General features: G+C 37.0%; 1 protein-coding gene across 1 annotated transcript in view; it reads left to right on the top strand.

Annotated features, from left to right (window-relative positions):
- The window catches only part of BCAS3 (BCAS3 microtubule associated cell migration factor), a 606762-nt gene that overhangs the window by 12132 nt on the left and 579343 nt on the right, over positions 1-15287 (top strand). The window lies entirely within an intron of this gene.

Here is a 15287-nt window from a genome sequence, read left to right on the forward strand (position 1 = left end):
GCCACACAGGCGCCCCTGTATTGTACAAGTCTTAAAGTAACTGTAACATATGGTGCCTAGCCTTAAGCTTTAGGACATAAAGATTTCTTAGAGAAGTTAATGTTTGATCAGTTGTATAGGATTTATAACTGCACACTTATTACTGTTGAACTTTTTAGACTTTTAACATTTTTTTCTGGACAGGATTTATGTCTGGGTTGGCTCTTTTGTTCTCAGATACATTACTGCATTCCATTTCTTTGCTCCATCCTGCTCCCTTGCAAGGTGGCTGCCCATTGTCTTTTTCCCATGATACCATGTCTGTTGTCTTCTGCTGAGTTTGGGAGGCATAGGTGAGAAATTGAATGAGAGGATGGGAGAAAGGGAAGAGTATTATTCCTTCTCCTCTCTCTGTTAGTGACTGCATTTCCTCTGTCGTTCTAGCTTCTTCCAGGCAGTTCCATTGGTGTTCCAGTTTTTGCCAGATGACCCAGCATCCTATACTCTCTGTCTCCCTAGCCTAGGGGTGGTAATGGTTTCCTACTGTTGTTAATACGATAGGCAGCCTCAAAGTTCCTTTTTTAGTCTCTCAGCTATTCTGTCGTCTGTAACCAGTTGTCTTTATTAAATTCTCAGTTATGAACACACTGAATTATTTTCATTTCCTAGTGGGGCTTTGACCGATATCATACTCTTGAGTCTTCATCTCCTCTAAGACTTTAAAAATGTGATGCTGTATTTTTTTTTCTTTAAGCTACTGTCCAGGAGAGAGAAGCTAAGTAGCACTTCTGCAAATTGTTTTTTTTTTTTTTTTGCATTTTGGGTTTTTTATTAGCTGATTCATTCAAATAATAGCAACTTGTTGGGCTCTCTTTGTGGGAAATAAAAATTCATTTGTATGGGTAATTATTTATGACTTATAAACTTTTCCTACTATGTTTGCCTTTGAAAGCTTCTTATATCTTTGATTTTCTTTCTTTTTATGACTGTTAAATAGCCTTGTTTACTAGTGTATCCTTTCTTCTTTTTTCCTTTCCTTCATTAATAACTAGGTAACTATTCATCTTTTGTTTTCTATCTTTTCCTCTTGAATTCAGACTCTTCTTTCTTTTCTGGAAGCATATTTTGTTTTGTGGATGTCAGAAAGTATTAGAGAGCTCTTTCTGTCTCTCTTTCTTTTTTCTTTTTTTAAAGATTTTATTCTTAAGTAATGTCTGCTTCCAGTGTGGGGGTCAAAGCCACAACCCTGAGATCAAGAGTTGTATGCTCCATTGACTGAGCCAGCCAGGCTTAGCATTAGAGCACTTTCTTTCTTTCCTTTTTTTTTTTTTTAATGTTTATTCTTGAAGAAGAGACAGAGTTCAAGCAGGAGAGAGTCAGAGAGACACAGAATCCAAAGCAGGCTCCAGGCTCTGAATGGTCAGCATAGAACCTGATGTGGGGCTTGAACCCAAAAACTGTGAGATCATGACCTGAGCCAAAGTTGGATGCTTAACTGACTGAGCCACCCAGGTGCCCCTAGAGAACTTACTTACCTTAATAACAAAGCAAATGGTTGTCGTCTTGGAAATATTAGTGCCAGATGGTAGCAAAGCTTGTTATATGACATATGTGAAATATTAAAAATAATTTTTATTTTTTTATTTTTTAACTTTTAATTACTATTATTTTTTAAATGTTTATTTATTTTTGAGGGAGAGAGACGGAGTGAGAGCAGGAGAGGCATAGAGAGGGAGGGAGACACAGAATCCAAAGCAGGCTCCAGGCTCTGAGCTGTCAGTACAGAGCCTGACACGGGGCTTGAACTCACGAGCTGTGAGATCATGACCTGAGCCTAAGTTGGACGCTCAACTGACTGAGCCATCCAGGTGCCCCTTAGCTTTAAATTATTTTTTAAATTTAAATCCAAGTTAACATATAGTGTAATAATAATTTCAGGAATAGAATTTAGTGATTAATCAATTACATATAACACCCAGTGCTCATTCCAACAAGTGTCCTCCTTATTGCCCCCACCCCTTTAGTCCTTCCCCCTACCCAACACCCTGCCAGCAACCCTCAGTTTATTCTCTGTATTTAAGAGTCTCTTATATTTTGTCCCCCACTCTGTTTTTTTTTTAATTTTTTAATGTTTATTTATTTTTGAGAGAGAGAGAGAGAGAGTATGAGAGGCAGAGGAGCATAGAGAGGAGACACAGAATCCGAAGATGCTCCAGGCTTTGAGCTGTCAGCACAGAGCCCGACGTGGGGCTTGAACTCATGGACTGCGAGATCATGACCTGAGCCGAGGTCGGACACTTAACTGACTGAACCACCCAGGCGCCCTGTCCCCCACCCTGTTTTTATATTATTTTTGCTTCCCTTCCCTTATGTTCATCTATTTTTTATCTTAAATTCTACCTGAGTGAAATCGTCTATTTGTCTTTCTCTGACTGACTTGTTTCATTTAGCATAATATGCTCTAGTTCCATACACGTTCAGATGGCAAGATTTCATTCTTTTTGATTGTCGAGTAATATTCCATTGTACGTGTGTGTGTGTGTGTATGTGTGTGTATGTGTGTGTATGTGTGTATATATATATGTATATATATATGTCACATCTTCTTTATCCATTCATCAGTGGATGGACATTTGGACGTTTTCCATACTTGGCTATTGTCGATAGTGCTGCTATAAACATTGGGGTGCGTGTGGCCCTTTGAATCAGCACTCCTGTATCCTATGGTTAAATAAGTAGTAGTGTAATTGCTGGATTGTAGGGTGGTTCTATTTTAAATTTTTTGAGTAACCTCCATACTGTCTTCCAGAGTGGCTGCACCAGTTTGCATTCCCATCAGCAGTGCAAAAGGGTTTCTCTTTCTCCACATCCTTGCCACCATCTGTTGTTGCCTGAGTTGTTAATGTTAGCCATTCTCATAAGTGTGAGGTGGTGTCTCATTGTGGTTTTGATTTATATTTCCCTGATGATTAGTGATGTTGAGCATTTTTTCATGTGTCAGCCATGTGGATGCCTTCTTTGGAAAAGTGTCTATTCATGTCTTTTGCCCATTTCTTCACTGGATTGTTTGTTTTTTGGGTGTTACACTTGATAAGTTCTTTATAGATTTTGGATACTAACCCTTTATTCTATATGTCGTTTGCAAATATCTTCTCCTATTCCATTGGTTGCCTCTTAGTTTTATTGATTGTTTGCTTAGTTGTGCAGAAGCTTTTTATCTTGATGAAGTCCCAATAGTTGATTTTTGCTTTTGTTTCCCTTGCCTCTGGAGACATGTCAAGTAAGAAGTTGCTGTGGCTGAGGTTAAAGAGGTTGTTGCCTATTTTCTCCTCTAGGATTTTGATGGCTTCCTGTCTTACGTTTATGTCTTTCATCTATTTTGAGTTTATTTTTGTGTGTGATGTAAGAAAGTGGTCCAGGTTCATTCTTCTGCATGTTGCTGTCCAGTTTTCCCAGCACCGTTTGCTGAAGAGACTATCTTTTTTCCATTGGATATTCTTTCCTGCTTTGTCAAAGATTAGTTGGCCATTCATTTGTGGGCCCATTTCTGGGTTTTCTTTTCTGTTCCATTGATCTGTATATCTGTTCTTGTGCCAGTACCATACTGTCTTGATGATTACAGCTTTGTAATACAGCTTGACATCCAGGATTGTGATGCTTCCTGCTTTGGTTTTCTTTTTTCAGGATTGCTTTGGCTATTGGGGTCTTTTCTGGTTCCGTCTAAATTTAGGATTGTTTGTTCTAGCTCTGTGAAGAATGCTGGTGTTATTTTGATAGGGATTACTGAAAATAATTTTTAAAGGCATAGGTTCATGTCCACAACAAAAACCAAAATGATTTTAATATCACAAAATTAACATTTAGAAAATGTCAAAATAATCTTTACCTAAGCATGGTTTCTGTTGTTTTGTTTTTGTTTTTGTTTTGTTTTTGAATAGTGAGTAAGAATTGCTGGCATAATATTCCATAAAGCCTTTGCTTTATTGAAGTAAAATGCACCTGGAAATGTAGATGGGTCTTGCTTGAAAATTATTTTAGTCTGTGTGTGCTATTGAACTTACAGTAGTTGTTTTATTTTTATTTATTTATTTATTTTTCAGAAGGTTATCTTTTGGTTTTATTGATTGTTTCCTCTGCTGTACAGAAGCTTTTAAAAAATATAGACCAAATAGTTTATTTTTGCTTTTGTTTCCCTTGCCTTAGGAAACATATCTAGAAAAGTGTTGTTACAGCTGATATCCAAGAAATTACTACCTGTGCTCTCTTCTAGGATATTTATGGTTTCAGGTATCACGTTTAGAATACAGAGCTTTCACCTCTTTGGTTAAGTTTATTTCTAGGTATTTTGTTATTTTTGATACAATCATAAATAGGACTGCCTTCACATTTTGTCTTTATGCTCCTTTATTGTTAGTGTATAGAAGTGCAACAGATTTCTATACACTGATTTTGTATCCTGTGACCTTACTGAATTCACTTATTAGTACTTGTAGTTTTTTGGTGGAGTCTTTCAGGGTGTTTTTTTTTTTTTAATATTTCATTTCATTTCATTTCATTTCATTTCATTTCATTTCATTTCATTTCAGTCATTTACATCCAAATTAGTTAGCATATAGTACAACAATGATTTCAGGAGTAGATTCCTTAATGCCCCTTACCCATTTAGCCCATCCCTCCTCCCACAGTCCCTCCAGCAACCCTCTGTTTGTTCCCCATATTTAAGAGTCTCTTATGTTTTGTCCCCCTCCCTGTTTTTATATCATTTTTGCTTCCCTTCCCTTATGTTCATCTGTTCTGTGTCTTAAAGTCCTCATATGAGTGAAGTCGTATGTTATTTGTCTTTCTCTGACTAATTTCGCTTAGCACAATAATCTCTAGTTCCATCCACGTAGTTACAAATGGCAAGTTTTCATTCTTTTTGATTGCCAAGTAATACTCCATTGTGTGTATGTATTTATATATATGTATATATGTATGTATATATATACACACACACACATACATACACACACCACATCTTATTTATCTGTTCATCCATCGTTGGACATTTGGGCTCTTTCCACACTTTGGCTACTGTTGATAGTGCTGCTATAAACATTGGGGTGCATGTGTCACTTCAAAATGGCACACCTGTATCCCTTGGAAAAATACCTGGTAGTACAATTGCTGGGTTGTAGGGTAGTTTTATTTTTAATTTTTGGAGGAACCTCCATACTGTTTTCCAGAGTGGCTGCACCAGTTTGCATTCCTACCAGCAGTATTAGAGGGTTCTCCTTTCTCCACATCCTCACCAGCACCTGTTGTTTCTTGTGTTGTTTATGTTAGCCATTCTGACAGGTTTGAAGTGGTATCTCATTGTGGTTTTGATTTATATTTCCCTGATTATGAGTGATGTGGAGCATCTTTTCATGTGTCTCTTGGCCATCTGGATACCTTCTTTGGAAGAATGTCTCTTCATGTCTTCTGTCCATTTCTTCCCTGGATTATTTGTTTTTTGGCCATTGAGTTTGAGAAGTTCTTTATAGATTTTGGATACTAAGCTTTTATCCAGTACATCATTTGCAAATATCTTCTCCCATTCCATAGGCTGCCTATTAATTTTGTTGATTGTTTGCTCTGCAGAAGCTTTTTATCTTGATGGAATCCCTATAGTTCATTTTTGCTTTTGTTTCCCATGCCTCTGGAGACATGTCAGTAAGAAGTTGCCATGGCCAATATCAGATTGCTTCCTGTGTTGTCCTCTAGGATTTTTCTGGTTTTCTGTCTTGCATTTAGGTCTTTCATCCATTTTTTAATTTATTTTTGTGTATGGTGTAATAAAGTTGTCCAGTTTCATTCTCTTGTATGTTGCTGTCCAGTTTTTCCCCACACCATTTGTTGAAGAGACTGTCTTTTTTTCCATTGGGTATTTTTTTCCTGCTTTGTTGAAGATCAATTGACCATTTAGTTGTGGGTCCATTTCTGGGTTTTCTGTTGTGTTGCATTGATCTGTATATCTGTTTTTGTGCCAGTACCATACTGTCTTGATGACTACAGCTTTGTATTATAGCTTGAGGTCTGGAATTGTGATGCCTCTAGGTTTGTTTTTCTTTTTAAAAATTGCTTTGGCTATTTGGAGCCTTTTTCTGGTTCCATCCAAATTTAAGATTGTTTGTTCTAGCTCTGTGAAAAATGCTGGTGGTAATTTGATATGGATTGCATTAAATGGCTAGATTGCTTTGGGTAGTGTAGACATTTTAACACTATTTGTTCTTCTGACCTATGAGCATGGAATGTTTTTCCATTTCTTTGTGTCATCTGCGATTTCTTTCATAAGTGTTCTATAGTTTTCAGAGTACAGACCTTTTACCTTTTTGGTTAGGTTTATTCCTAGCTATCTTACGTTTTTTTGGTGCAATTTTAAATGGGATCAATTCCTTGATTTTGTTTTCTGCTCCTTCATTATTGGTGTATAGAAATGCAACAGAATGTACATTGAGTTTATATCCTATGACTTTGCTGAATTTGTGTATCAGTTCTAGCAATTTTTTGGTGGAGTCTTTTGGGTTTTCTGCATAGAGTATCATGTTGTCTATGAATAGTGAAAGTTTGACTCCTTTCATGCCCATTTGGATGCCTTTTATTTCTTTTTGTTTTTCTGATTGTTGAGGCTAGGACTTGAAATATTATGTTGAGCAACAGTGGTAAGAGTAGACATCCCTGTCTTGTTCCTGACCATAGAGGAAAAGCTTTCAGTTTTTCCCCATTGAGAATATTAGCTAAGGGTCTTTTGTATATGGCCTTTATGATGTTGAGGTGTTTCCTCTATCCCTACTTTGTTGAAGGTTTTTATCAAGAATTGATGCTGTATTTGGTCAAATACTTTTTCTGCATCTGTTGAGAGATCATATGGTTCTTATCCTTTCTTTCATTAATGCAGCATATCACATTGATTTATGAATATTGAAGCACTTCTGCAGTCCAAGAATTGTGGTGAATAATTCTTTTAATGTACTGTTGGATTTGATTTATTAGTATCTTTTTGAGAATTTTTGCGTCCATGTTCACCAGGGATATTGGCATGTAATTCTCCATTTTAGTGGGATCTTTGTCTTGTTTTGGAATCAAGGTAATGCTCACCTCATAGAATGAGTTTGGAAGTTTTCCTCCCATTTCTATTTTATGGATCAGTTTGAGAAGAATAGGTATATTAACTCTTCTTTCAATGTCTGGTTTAAATGTCTGGTAGAATTCCCCTAGGAAGTCATCTGACCCTGGACTTTTGTTTGTTGGGAGATTTTTTATTACTGATTCAATTTGTTTGCTGATTTTGAGTCTGTTCAAATTTTCTATTTCTTCCTGTTTCAGTTTTGGTAGTTTGTATGTTTCTAGGAATTTATCCATTTCTTCCAGATTACCGTTTGTTGGCATATAATTTTTCATAATATGCTCTTATAATTGTTTGTTTTTCTGTGGTGTTGGTTGTGATCTCTCCTCTTTCATTTGTGACTTTATTTATTTGAGTCCCTTATCTTTTCTTTTTGATAAGTCTGGCTAGGTATATATCAGTTTTATTATTTCTTTCAGAAAACCAGCTTTTAGTTTAATTGGTCTGTTCTGTTTCTTGTTTTGTTTTGTTTGTCTGTTTCTATGTCATTTATTTCTGCTCTAATCTTTATTGTTTCCCTTCTTCTGCTGGCTTTAGGCTTTATTTGCTGTTCCTTTTCTACCTCCTTTAGGTGTTAGATTAGGTTGTGAATTTGAGACTTTTCTTCTTGAGGTAGGCCTCTGTTATAATATACTTCCCTCTTATGATTGCCTTTGCTTCATCCCAAAGGTTCTGGTCTGTTATGTTTTTATTTTCATTTTCTTCCATGTATTTTTTTTTATTTTTTCCTTAATTTCCTGGTTAACCCAATGATTCCTTAGTAGGGTGTTCTTTAGCCTCCATGTATTTATCGTCTTTCCAAATTTTTCTTGTGGTTGACTTCAAGTTTCATAGTGTTGTGGTCTGAAAGTATACATGATATGATCTCAGTCTTTTTCTACTTGTTGAGGACTGATTTGTGACCAAATATGTGATCTGATCTATTCAGGAGAGTGTTCCATGTGCACTAATGTGTGTTCTGCTGCTTTATGATGAAATGTTGTGAATATATCTCTTAAGTCAGTCTGGTCCAGTGTGCCATTCAAAGTCTTGCAGAATAATTTAGAAGGTTATTAGCTGTCTATAGATTTAAATTATTTTATATTATTAATGAAACTCTATTAGCTATTAATTAAATTAAAAGTTACAGTGTTCTAATTGAAAATTCTGCTCTGGTGGTTGCTTTTTCCTCCTTTCATCAGGCCTGGAAGCTCTGCTTTTTAGTTTGGAATGATAAGAGTGGTACCAGTTGGCCCTTTGTCTCCAAATTGCAGCCCGTTTCATTATGACTTATCATGGTTGGGGGTTGAGTAGTTGACGACTGACAGAAGATAATTCTAAGGATCATGGCTTATTGGGACTCTCTAATCCTGGGTTTTCCTAGGTGTCGCCATTCTTAATCATTGCATTAACTTTGACTTGGTGTTAGGTAGAGACTACTGCTTTTGGAACTCATTGGAAAGTGTGATTATGTCCCTTAGTGTCATTGTCACTATTCTCTTTCTGCTTCCAGGCAGTCTGGTTTATATCTAAGCTTGTTTTTCTTGAGGCATTGTACTGGAAAAAGCACAAGAAGTAGCCGAAGCAAGTTAATATCCTAACATTTTCTATCAGATTCCCTAAAGGTGAGCGTATAATTTGAGTCCCAAAATGCATCATGTTAACCAGCTGGTTTTCTATAGTATTACAAGAACTGCCAACCTTCTAGCCTGTGAGGGGAAATTCTTATCACTCCATAGCCCATCTTGACTTGGTCAATTCTAGTATAAAAGTACTAGTATACTACTATATTCCATGTGATATATAGTGTATTATATGTACTATGCTATAGTATAGTATAGTACTCACTATTATACTTAGGTATCCATTTTTATATTCAACAGGTTTGTTTTTTTTCGAGGTGTGATTGGTTTAGAGAATCAAATATTTTTTTTATTGTGGTAAAATACATATAACATAAAATTTACCATTTTAATCTTTTAAAAAGATGTTTTTTTAATTGAGAGAGAGCCTGAGTGAGTGGGGGAGGGGCAGAAAGGGAAGGAGAGACAGAATCCAAAGCAGGCCCTGTGCTATCAGCACAGAGGCTGCTGTGGGGCTCAATCCCACAAACTATGAGATCATGACCTGAGCTGAAATTAAGAGTCTCTCAACCAACTGAGCCGCCCAGGTGCCCCCATTTTAACCATTTTTAAGTGTACAGTTTAGTAGTGTTAAGTACATTCACATTGTTATGCAAACAATGCCTAGACCTCTTTTCATCTTGTAAAACTGAAACTCTGTACCCAGCACCACATTCTCACCTTCCCATTAGCTCTTGGCAACCACCATTTTACTTTCTGGCTCTATGAGTTTGACTACTCAAGGCACTTTGTAAGTGGCATTTGTCTTTATGTGCTGGCATATTTCACTCCAGATGTCAAGGTTCATCCATGCTGTAGCATGTATTACCTTTTAATATGATATAATGTATACTATATTATATTTAATATATATAAAAATATATAAATAATTATTAAATATTATATACAATATGATATTTCTTTTCTTTTTAAGGCTGTATAATATTGCATTGTTTGTATATATCACATTTTGTTTATTTGTTCATCAATGGTCATTTGGGTTGCTTCCATCTTTTGGCTTTGTGAATAATTGTGCTATTAATATTTGTGTACAAATCTCTCTTTGAGTTTCTGTTTTCAGTTTTTTCTGAGTATATATCCATAAGTGGAATTGTTGGCTCATACATTAATTCTGTTTTTAATTTTTTTGAGGAGGCACCATACTAGTTTTCATAGGGGAATTATTTATTTATTTATTTATATTTTAGAGAGCACGAGTGGGGGAGAGGGATGGAGGGAAAGAGAGAGAGAATCCCAAGCAGGCTCCATGCTCAGTGCAGTTGGAGTCTGATGTGGGTCTTGATCCCATGACCCCGGAATCATCTGACCTGAGCCAAAATCAAGTTGGATGCTTAACCGATTGAGCCACCTAGGTGCCCCAGGAGAATTAGTTTCTTTATCCTACTCATATCATATAGCTGGAAAGGATAGTGGCTTGAAACTTCTAGTCATTCACTTCTTGCCACTACTTCTTTATGAATGCTTGCTTCTCTTCTTTGACTTCTCTAATGAGGATGGAGCAGTGATTACTCAGAGCTCTCTGATCATACCTTTATGATTATGCTATATGATCAAGGAGGACAAAGTATTCTTTCGGTGATCCAGGAAGATTACCTTCCAGTTACTGGTATAGTTGCAATGGCCAAGGATGTAGTACTAGAATTGGCTCAACTGGCTGTGTGCCTATTCCTATGCTTAGTGGGGAGTGAGATCAATTACCAGGTAAGGGGGGAGGTTTAGAGTAAGAAGTGTGTGAAGCATACAAAGATAATAGCTGCGGTAAGTCTCTGTTGCTCTAGTGTGCTTGGGTCCACATCTCAGCTGTCTCCTAGACCTTTCACTTAGATGTCTCACAAGTGCTTCAAACTCTTATTCCTTTTCCCATCTATGTCCCCTCAAAAGCTATATTTCAACCCCACTTGGCTTTCAGGTCATTAATGGCACAGAACTTTTCATTCCTCAGAATCTTTGTACAGGGGGCCTTTTGGCTGAAACATTCTTTTCTGCCTTACTTCTCATTCATCTACTAGCATCTACTAAAAATGACGTCTCAGTTTTTAGACTGGGTATTGGCAGTTTATTTTATTTTATTTTTATTTTAGAGAGAGTGTGAGTGGGGGAGAGGGTCAGAGGAAGAGAGAGAGAGACAGAGAGAGAGAGAGAGAGAGAGAGAGAGAGAATCTTAAGCAGGCTCCATGCTGACTGTGGATCATGAGTCTGGGATCATGACCTGAGCCAAAATCGAGTTGGACACTCAACCGACTAAGCCACCCACCAGGTGTACCTAGCTGGGTATTGGCAGTGTGTTGCTGCTATTAGTACAATGTGGAATACAGAAGAAGCTGGTTTGGGAGAAAGATCTAATTTCACTTTACACCTAGATTTTTTAGGTGAGTCGAAAACCCAGCCCCTGCCTCCTCCACCAATTGCAAACATTTTTCTAAGGAGGGAGAGTGTACAGAGTGCAGTATGAAGTTCACTTATAAGACTGGACAAGGTTTTGGAAGATGGGTGAATGAAAGGAGAACATTGTAGTTGTCTAAAACCACAAAAGAATGCTACATATCTCTAAAGGAGAGACTGTGAAATCCATATTTATGGGTGGAATAAAAAAGAAACCAGAAAAGAAGATAAAGAGCAGCTATGGGTAGAATAACCAGTGATGGTATAATAGAGGATATAAAGGAAAGTCAAAGAATAAGGATGCATACAATTTTTATAAAATTAGGAGTTTCATTCAAGAGTAATGAAGTCTTCTGTACCACCATCCAGAGAAAGAAAAGTAGTGCAAGTGACTAAGCAGAATCTAAAATAAGAGAAAGGAGATTTTGTTCATATAATGACCTCAGGGTTTTATATGTGGCATTTGAGCCCTTCTAAAAATAATAATCTGTGATCAAGATGGTAGCTGTATTAGAAAGATACCTGGATTGCGTATCAAGAATCTGGAGATTTATTGGGGCACCTGGGTGGATAAATTGGTGAAGTGTCTGACTCTTGATTTTGGCTTAGGTCATGATCTCATGGTCATGAGATTGAGCCCCAAGTTGGTTCTGTGCTAGGTGTGAGACTTAAGATTCTCTCAAAATCTCTCTCTCTCTCTCCACCTCCTCCTTCCCCCGCCCTCTGCCCTTCTCCTGTGCTCACATGTAATATCTCTCAAAAAAAAAAAAAAATCCTGAGGTATTTCTTCAGTTTTGAGTAAATTATACCTAATTTGTCAAAATGAAATTGGCTCCTGCTCTTTGTATAAAACAGGATTGTTGTGTGTCAGATTAGATGATCTAGGTATCAGAGCACATCGAAAACTATGAAAGACCGTATTGATGTTAGATATAAAGAGAATTATGCCCTTGGAAAATAAGTTTGTAATTCTGAATTTTCCTAGACATAGAACCATGTGCTGTTAACTTTGTGCCAGTGAATTTGTGTCAAAAGAAAGTAAAAAAAATGACTGATTATAAGCTTTGTTAAACATTTTGATCTTTATAGTTGAGCAATGGGGCATAACTAATATAGTGGATGGAGGTGAAGAAGTATGTCATTATTTGTATTTTTTAAAAAAGCACCTGTTGTATGGAGTTTATGGGCAATGGTGGATGCAGGAAGCCATTTTATGCTTTTGGAGTTGATGTTGGTGTAAGAAGAGAGCTGTTTAGGAAGACACAGGTGATAGATTGGTGGTAGATTTATTGCAAGAGAGAAGGAAGAAGGTGATTCCTGACTTTGCCAACTGGCTAGATAATCATGCTATTCACCAAAATGGTGAACCTTGGAGGAAGATCAGGTTTGCGACAAAATCATTATCTTTCTTTTTTTTTTTTTTTTAATGTTTATTTTTGAGAGAGAGAGAGAGAGAGAGAGTGTGTGTGCGTGAGAGGAGGAGAGGGAGACACAGAATCCAAAGCAGGCTCCAGGCTCTGAGCTGTCAGCCCACAGCCTGATGCAGGGCTCAAACCCATGAACCACGAGACAGTGACCTGAGCCGAAGTGAGAGTCTTAACCAACTGAGCCACCGAGGTGCCCGGGAAATCATCTTTGAGTAGAATTTGATTTTCTGCTGAGACGTCCAAAAACCTATGTTGAGGAAGTCACTAGCATACACTAATGGAATTAGTGGATGGAATGAGACCACTTGAGAGGGTATATTGTGAGAAGAAAAGAGTGTTTAGGAATTAGCTTTGGACAACTTCAATATTTAAAGAATAGGTGGAAAGGGTTGAGCCAGTGGAGGAAATGGTGAAGGAATGATTACAGCAATAGGAGGAAAACTAGGAGAAGGTTGTACATGGAAAACCAAAGGAAAATATTTTAAGGAGAAACTGATGAGCATTGATTATAGCTGCTAAATAGTCTGAAAAGATGGGCTTAAAAAACACATATTGCATTCAACAACTTGGAGATTATTGCTGAGGTTATATTGATTATCAGTGAGAACAGAAAACGTTTTGAAATGGATTTGGGGTGAAAGAAATGCAGAATAGATGACAGTGGCAAATAATCAAGGAATTTAGCTTCTAGAAGGAGAGGAGAGTAATGAAGTCAAATAAAGGAAGAGGGATATTATTGTTTCAATTTATGATTTTTTAAAACCTTATTTATTGTGCAAATATATCATGGTAAATAATACAAAAGTATGGCTCAGTGAACAAATTTTTACAAAACCACCTGTGTAACAATCAACTAGGGTAAGAAATAGAATATTGCTACCTAATTGCCTAGTGATTTTGAATTTCACATAAATAAAATTCTTCACTATATAGTTTTTTTTATATCTGGCTTCTTTTGCTTATTATGTTCGTACGTTCATCCATGTTATGATGTATGGCAGTGGCTCAGTACTATTCCATTGTTGCAATATACCCACTGTGCTTTTCCACTTTCGTTTTGATGGACATTTGGATTGATTCCAGCTGTTGGCTCTTTACAAACACTGTTGCTATGGAGGTGCCTGGCTGGCTCGGTCGGTAGAGTGTGTGACTCTTGATCTAGGGGTTGTGAGTTCAAGCCCCACGTTGGGTGTAGAGATTACTAAGAAAAAAATAAATAGGCTTGAAAAAAATTTTTAAAGTTAATGCTGCTATGAATATTCCTGTGCTTGTCTCTTGGCTTCAAATGAGTGTATATCTGGAGTAGAACTACTTGGTCAAAGGGCATGGTATCTTCAATTTGAGAATATATTGTCAAACTGTTTTCCAAAGTGATTGTACTGTTTTACATTCACTAGCAGTAGATAAACAATTACTTTATTCCACATCCTGCCCCTTGGTTTTGTCATTGTGGTTTAAAAAAAAATTTTTTTTAACGTTTGTTTATTTTTTTGAGAGAGAGGGCGGGGGAGGGGCAGAGAGAGACGGAGATGCAGAATCTGAAGCAGGCTCCAGGCTCTGCGCTGTCAGGACAGAGCCCGATGTGGGGCCCGAACTCATGAACCATGAGATCTGTAAGATCATGACCTGAGCTGAAGTTTGGGTGCTTAACCGACTGAGCCACCCAGGGGCCCTTTGTCATTGTGGTTTTAATCAACACTTCCTTAATTACAAATGCGATTGAGCTACTTTTCATATTTATTGATGATGGATTTATTTGAATATCCTTTTTTTGAAGTGTTTTTTCACATCTCCAGCCTCTTTTTCTAATGACTTTTTCATATTGATTTTTAATTGTTATGTGTATGAGATATGTCCTTGTGGGGTTATATTTGTTACAAGTCTCTTTTCCCCTGCTGTGGCTTGCCTTTTCACTTTTCTGGTAAGGGTGGCTCATGATTAATTGAAATTCTTCATTTTAATGTAATAGATAATATAGTAGGATTGTGTAATATTTCTTTTTTTTAAAGATTAAAAACTTTTTTTTTTTATTTTTGAGAGAGAGAGAAAGTGAGCATGTGTGGGCATGTGTGTGAGAGCAGAAGAGAAGAGAGAGAGGTGGACAGAGTATCCGAACTGGGCTTTGTGCTGACAGTAGAGAGCCTGATGTGAGGGTTGAACTCATGAACTGTGAGCTTATGACCTGAGGCAAAGTTAGATGCTTAACTGACTGAGCCACCTAGGTGCCCCTAGGTGATATTTTGTGTGATATTTCTATAGCAGTGCTGGATTGCCATAGAATGTACTAAGATAATGGATAGTTGGATTCATCTAGGATTGAGATTTTGTGAGTTGGGCACCATGCAGAGATTCCACAAAAAATGATTTGAGACTGTAGATTATTGACAGAAGTTACTGAGATAATTGATCCAAGAGTGTAAGATGGAAAGAGTCAATATAAGATGATCTATAGAATAGAGAGAAGGTAGGGGTGTCAGTGGACCTGAGGGCCTAATGAAGTCAGAGAATGGATCATAATGGAAGTGGTTGAGCAAACTTGCTGGAAGATAAGGTTGTGATTTAAGAATAGAATGCTTGAATTAGTGTTTTGTGAGGTGCAATAGTTTTGTTCAGGAAGGATATCTTTTGTCATATTGATTTTATAACAGATGCTTAATATTCATTGATGTGAATTGGAAGTTGATTACACAAGTACATATAATTCTCTTGTAGTGGACTCTATGCCTGGTG

Source organism: Acinonyx jubatus, chromosome E1, assembly GCF_027475565.1.
Source record: "Acinonyx jubatus isolate Ajub_Pintada_27869175 chromosome E1, VMU_Ajub_asm_v1.0, whole genome shotgun sequence".
NCBI classification, from domain to species: Eukaryota; Metazoa; Chordata; class Mammalia; order Carnivora; family Felidae; genus Acinonyx; species Acinonyx jubatus.